This window comes from Adiantum capillus-veneris, chromosome 9 (genome assembly GCF_014529385.1).
Source record: "Adiantum capillus-veneris isolate H3 chromosome 9, ASM1452938v2, whole genome shotgun sequence".
Lineage (NCBI taxonomy): Eukaryota > Viridiplantae > Streptophyta > Polypodiopsida > Polypodiales > Pteridaceae > Adiantum > Adiantum capillus-veneris.
In genome coordinates this window covers 41,106,644-41,113,993 of record NC_140939.1, presented here as the reverse complement: position 1 = coordinate 41,113,993, position 7,350 = coordinate 41,106,644, and the positions used below count along the sequence as shown (strand labels likewise).

Genomic DNA, 7,350 nt, shown 5'->3' with positions numbered 1-7,350 from the left:
GCCAATTGAAGCCCTCTATGGAGAATGTCCTCTGCTCATCTCGGCTCTGTTGGCAGCACACCAAAGGAACCTCTAGCTGAGTGCATTGTTGCCCTGCTTGATAGCACCCTCACTTTGCCTCTAGGAGGTACCTATCCGGTGCCATGGAGTTTCCCCCTATCTGCTACTCCTGCATCAACACCACCTCGAGAGTCACCTTCACGGGCTAAGCTCTCCCTTCCATCGAGGAGAAACACCTCTTAGCCACCATCCCTCTGCACTTACTGCAAAGGATGCTTACGTAGATGTGGCTCCAAGCCCAAACCCTTGAGTGCCATCGATCCTCGTAGGCGAGACGATCCAGAAACAAACACTCAACACCTTGTCAATGACTTGAGCAAATCCAAGCTCTCGCCTCTCCTTGAAGCTACTGTGAATACCTCTTCATATCCATTTTCCAAGCGCCCCTTCCACTCTTTGTCTAATGAGCATCAACTTGCTGGTTCAGTATTCGATGCTGATTGGTTCCCCAGCACACATGCAATGCAATGCAATAGTTCGGTCATCCTTCTCCCCTCATCTCTAACTATCCATTTGTGCCTATTGGTGAAGTTCCTCTTGGTCGGCATGTCGAGGCTCATCTCTCACCTCTCCTTCCAGTGCATACCCAAACTCATCATCATCTGCTCCCCTCTAGCCCCCACATTGCCCTGTCGGAGCCTCTAGTCCCACTCCTCCACAAACTACAAAGGGTTGTCTACCTTTCCGCTCAGCTGATACACATCACCATTCTCTTCTATCAGCTGGCAAGTCTCTACAATCAGTTCACCTTATCCTCGACATCAACTCTGACCCTCAATGATGAGTTCATGCTTTCATTTCACTTGCAGGGGTGCAAAACCAGCAACCATGAAGCAGTCTACTTCTTTCACTTGCGGGGGGTGATTTGATGATGTTCGAGTTTCAAGAACTAAATCTATTGACGCTGATTCCAAAGCTGACCTCCTTGACATTTGAGCTTCATCGATTCACAAGATGTGGGACCTCAACATCCTAATGAAGGAGAATCTTGTTCCAGGTTGAAGACCTTCATAGTCACACCAAGATGCTATCAGGAAATTGCGTAATTGAATAAGCATATTGTATCTACCCAACGCATGTAGACTGCATCTCCCAGTATGCACCTACGCATGCCTCTGTATAGACGATGTGTCTTATGGGGGCCTGTGGGAACATTAATCCACATTATCCATCGATGTCATCACATGAGATATCAAACTGATTCAATCGCCATGAATCACATGAACCTTGTAACCGTGTAACAACCTCCCATCATGTGTATATAACTACACCCTTGGTCATCGATAATACATCAGCTTCTTGCCTATCACCTTCTTGCTTCTTGTCTACGAGCCTCTGTGATTTCTCTGTCCCTCTCTCAGCATTAGTCAAGTGGAAAGAGACACCTGAGGAAGGTGTCACTTGGAAAAACATTAGTGTTCTTAAGAAGAAATTTTCCACTTTTATTTTGAGGATGAAAACGCCGCTGCCATCCCTGCTCTAGTGGATGATGGTGACGCTGCCCCAACAATTGCCATAGATAGCGGTGCCCACGTTTGTGCCTGGCACCTCGCAAACAATGCTGGTGCACTTCTTGCCAACTTGGTTGAGCGAGTGGTCCAACCACCCATGATACAGCATGCAGCTATAGACGGCAGCTGCTGCAGACGCTGCACACTTACCCCACCCTTTTCATGCTACTGAAAGGCTTGGTCTAGATAACGGACTCTATGCACATGTGGCACACGCCACAATCCGCCACATGTTATGCTTCGCAACCGGTTGCACCACATATGCATAGAGTCCAATATTTAGACGCAGCCCTGCTGAAACCAGCGCCAGGGTTCAATCCAACCAAACCGAGCCAATTGAAGCCCTCTATGGAGAATGTCCACTGCTCATCTCGGCTCTGTTGGCAGCACACCAAAGGAACCTCTAGCTGAGTGCATTGTTGCCCTGCTTGATAGCACCCTCACTTTGCCTCTAGGAGGTACCTATCTGGTGCCATGGAGTTTCCCCCTATCTGCTACTCTTGCATCAACACCACCTCAAGAGTCACCTTCACGGGCTAAGCTCTCCCTTCCATCGAGGAGAAACACCTCTTGGCCACCATCCCTCTGCACTTACTGCAAAGGATGCTTACGTAGATGTGGCTCCAAGCCCAAACCCTTGAGTGCCATCAATCCTCGTAGGCGAGACGATCCAGAAACAAACACTCAACACCTTGTCAAGGATTGAGCAAATCCAAGCTCTCGCCTCTCCTTAAAGCTACTGTGAATACCTCTTCAAATCCATTTTCCAAGATGGATTTACTTGGTGCTTATATTGAGACAACTCTTCCTCCTGAGCGCCCCTTCCACTCTTTGTCTAATGAGTAGCAACTTGCTAGTTCACTATTCGATGCTGATTGGTTTCCCAGCACACATGCAATGCAACGGTTCCATCATCCTTCACCCCTCATCTCTAAGTATCCATTTGTACATGTTGGTGAAGTTCCTCGTGGTCGGCATGTCGAGGCTCATTTCTTACCTCTCCTTCCAGTGCATACCCAACCTCATCATCAGCTACTCCCCTCTAGCCCCCACATTGCCCTGTCGAAGCCTTAGTCCCACTCCTCGACAAACTACAAAGGGTTGTCTACCTTTCCGCTCAGCTGATACACATCACCATTCTCTTCTATCAGCTGGCAAGTCTCTACAATCAGTTCACCTTATCCTCGACATCAACTCTGACCCTCAATGATGAGTTCATGCTTTCATTTCACTTGCAGCGGTGCAAAACCGACAACCATAAAGCAGTCTACTTCTTTCACTTGCGGGGGGTGATATGATGATGTTCGAGTTTCAAGAACTAAAACTATTGACGCTGATTTCAAAAGTGACCTCCTTGACATTTGAGCTTCATCGATTCACAAGATGTGGGACCTCAACATCCTAATGAAGGAGAATCTTATCCCAGGTTGAAGACCTTGGTAGTCACACCAAGATGCTATTAGGAAATTGCGTAATTGCATAAGCATATTGTATCTACGCAAAGCATGTAGATTGCATCTCCCAGTATGCACCTACACATGCTTCTGTATAGATGATGTGTCTTATGGGGGCCTGTGGGAACATTAATCCACATCATCCATACATGTCATCACATGAGATGTCCAATGGCTTGAATCCCCATGAATCACATGAACCTTGTAACCGTGTAACAACCTCCCATCATGTGTATATAACTGCACCCTTGGTCATGAATAATACATCGGCTTCTTGCATATCACCTTCTTGCTTATTGTCTACGCACCTCCGTGCTTTCTATGTCTCTCTCTCACTCTCTCTGTGAGATCTCTCCTTCTCCTCTTCTCTACTACATGGCCATTTAACATACTCAAGTGACTTTACAAACTCTCTTTACCTGTGCAATCTTGTATTCATCGAGTAATTCATGTAAGTCATTCACGTAAACTCTTGCATAGGGAGGACGATGTCATTGACTAGCAGATTTTTGGTCGATTCTATTGAACCTCCAACCCAACCGCATAAACTTGAGCACATTCTTGACTATCATCATTTACATACGCGTCATCATGTGCATCGCCAAGCATTTGTCAAGTGGAAAGACACACCTGAGGAAGGTGCCACTTGGAAAAACATTAGTGTTCTTAAGAAGAATTTTTCCACTTTTATTTTGAGAATGAAAACGCTTCTCAAAGGGGGAAGTAATATTTGGCCAAGGGTCTAGAGACAAGGGGCTAGTTGAAACCGAGCTTAGAGATTTGCCTATACGAGGGGCAAGAGGCAAGGGCCAGTTTAAACCGAGCTTGGGGATTTGTCTAGATAAGGGGCAAAAGGCTAGAAGGTGAGGTAGGTTGTCCATTTGGATTGCAAACTTTTTCAAATGGACACGTCACTTGTAAGGTCAATGCTCTTTGTTCTTTGTTTTTGTCCATAAAAATTTACCAAACAATTAAAAATAATTATCCTATATCTTGAAAACCTAAACTGCTAGGACAAGCTTGATCTATGAGCTCTGGCGTCTCCTTTCAAGATGTCCGCTGCCCCGTCTGAACCCGGCCTTAAGAACGTGTACATTATAAATTTTAGATGCTGTTATATTCCTGCCATCGTCTGCGATTTTGTGTGTGTTGTGTTTTCCCCTTCTCTCTGCAGATGCGTCTGAGGTTTTTACTGGCATGATCTTCCCAGCCATGCTGAGAACAACCAGCTGAAAACCTCCTTCTCGGGTGCCCAAGGGCAAGAAAACCCCTGCATAATGCCTTTGGGCTCGTGGATTTACCTTGCCAGCAGCCCCCGATCATGACTTTCAATGTGTAGTTAGCTGCGCACTGGCTGAGCACTGGCTTTCAATGTGTAGTTAGCTGCGCACTGACTGTGCACTGGCTCGCCGTCGCCGCGGGGGCAATCCTGCATCAATTAGGTGGGCAGCTAATTAAGGCAGGGCAAAATATCAAACAACCTGTATTTTGGATTGACATCTCTTGGAATGCAATGATCATCCCACAAGAGGGCACTGAGGCTGCATAAGCGCTTGAACAGATGCAGAATGAGGGGAATCTTTCTGGTACATTCACGTATAACCTAAAGTTCGTGTCCCGATCTAACCTACGGACAGGGGGTGAATAAATTCATCATGAGGACAATTTATGACAAGTGCTCTTCCTTAATCTTGGAATGCTGTCTTTTAGGATGGGTTAACTTCAGTATGCGAACAGAATTAAACCGGAACAATGTGCATGAGCAAATTCTTCCAATGAAACTACAGATCACCACTTCGAGGGATGCTTCAATAGAGCCGGCTTTCAAAAACTTCCTTGTATGTACGTTGTCCTTTGGAGTGTGCTAATCGAGCCACATGCAGGTGACTTTCAGCAGCAGGCACTGAAGGGCCCAGAACAATTGTAACATGAGAGAAACTGCTTAAATGCGGGGGCAGTGGGCTTCTGAAAATGTGGTATTTTTGGATTGCATTCGTCACAGGTATGCACATGCAGGTGGTGTGGATCAATCACTTATTTCCGATGAATACATGCAACACGAGGACATTCTCCCAGGTGTTGTGACCTATGCATGTGCGTTGGGAGCCTGTGCCACAATCAGAGCCACTGGTTAGTCAAAAAGAAGATTATGCAATTCATGAGGATACTGCCTTATTGAGCAGCTTAGGCTATCTCCAGATGTTTGGAGCAAGCCAAGATGGCTTGCATGATCTGTGTGTCGGCGGCCTTCAAAAATCAACATCACTGTTTTTCGGAGCATACCTATCTCAATTCAACAGAAAGCCTTGGCCTCATCATTTTTTTCTGAACAAGGTATCTTGTATTCGCATACTGTCGCTACAGAATAGGGCGTGTGGCATCCCCCCATTTCTGGTCCCTTGCAACAATATCAAAGAGCCTGATGCCAAATGGTTGATCCTCCTACAGAAGCCATGTATCACAATCTAAAGGGATGCACCCAAACGTTTTGCGTGCTCAACAGTCCTGTGCTGCCGGTAGGAGAAGGAAGCTGTGCTTGTAAACGATTCTTTGTACCAATGACCGATACGAATTGCCAGTTAATTGACACCCAATCAAAGTGCAAGTACGTGCTACTTCATTGTTCGAACGACAGAAGGTACAAAATGAAAGTAAATCTATTCAGGGAGTAGAACCGGATGCACATATCTAGCTACCTCAGTCTGGTATCAAATCGTAATCACATGGAATACAAAAAGGTCATTTGAAATTCAAGCGTGTTTGATGAGTGCGATTTGAACTATTTTCATGATTTGAGGATTTCAGCTCACCCCAAAAAGCCAGTGCAAGATATTCATGTGCTACTGTATCAGGGAGACGGTAAAAGCTCTTTATTCGACTATATTGGACAAGGGCCCTTGAGCATTAATGAGATTCAGAAGGTAACAATGGATAAGTCTCTCTCTCTCAAGTATGTACATGGTTTTCATTACCTTTCGCCAACGATGATGTGTATTGTGAACAAGGGCAGCTCAGATTCTTTCCACGCATATTGTGTGACAGGCTCTAGCGATACAACACCGAGCAAAGCCTTGTGTGATGTGAACAAGGGTAGGTTTAACTGCTTGGATAGAATATGCTATGTAACAAGCTCTGATGAAAGCAATACCAGACGGGTGCAGGGTGTTTGAGAAGTACGTAACCTTGACGTTATACTAGGGGGGGAGTTGCGGAAGGAAGAATAGTGCAAGGAGAATGGATAATGTGGAAACCATGATTGGGAAGAGGGTGCAGAATATAGCCACACTCGATCTGCTCTCCACGTACCGCAGATGATTGTCCCCTAGAGATAGAGACAGTGCCATGTGCAGGAGGGATGCAATGGACGAGACACACTAGCAAACGAATGTACGCTTGGTGATCACTCCTTGAAAGATACCGCTGATTGAAGCTGTAAAGCATGCAAGTGCAAATTGGAACAAGTACTTGCAGGGTTTTACGATTGGGGGAGGCGGGGTTTGATCGGGAAGACATACATGTGGATGTGTATGCCCAAATGGGCAGTCTAAATGAGGCGGTGGTGGGTGATCGGAGACACCTGCCTCGAGCAGGTTCTCATGAGCATCAGACTTACAACATTGAAGGGAAGCTGCAGCAGCAGAGCAGGGTGCATAATGAGGGAAGTTGCATCATGATTGGTAATGCCTGCTGGGTTGATTGATATGGCAACATCACCATTTACAGGTGCAGGAGGATCCTTTCTCATCTCCGGCTCTGTTCAATGCATTTCCTCCAAAAAATAGAAATTATTAACCAAATAAAATGCAAGTTTCACTTTGCAATCATATTTGTAGCAAAGAAGTCACATTGTCCTCATCATCCTCATATTCAACATGTTGACTCTTGCATGTGGGTTCATGAAATACATTCTGAAACATTAGATGTGGAAAAAAAAAAGAATATGTAGCATTGAATTACACCCCAATTGCATATTTATTGATAAGAAAGCACTCGAGAACTATTGAGAGCTTGGTTTGAGATCCTACAATGTTTTAGATATTGTTTCTTCATATAAAAAATTGTTTTTGGATTAATCTAAAATATTTAAATGATAGAAGATATATTGGCAAAAAGTCTAGCTACTAAGAGAGAGTTTCACATAAGTATATTCCAATTATTGTATCATTTTTCCTTAGGTTTTTGAGTATCTAGGCTTGCAGATTTTTGAGTCCCAAACACTCCAGAGGAGCCGTGAATGGGAGAGAGGAAACATGAATAGGAATAGGAGAGGAGCGCGAGGGCCTCGAGACTATTTGACAGCCCCATTTCACGTGGAATCGATGGTC

General features: G+C 45.2%; 1 pseudogene; it reads right to left on the bottom strand.

Moving 5' to 3' along the window:
* Positions 1 to 5,504: 5,504 nt before the first annotated feature.
* LOC147450394 (uncharacterized) lies at positions 5,505 to 7,104 on the bottom strand (annotated as a pseudogene).
* Positions 7,105 to 7,350: the final 246 nt, after the last annotated feature.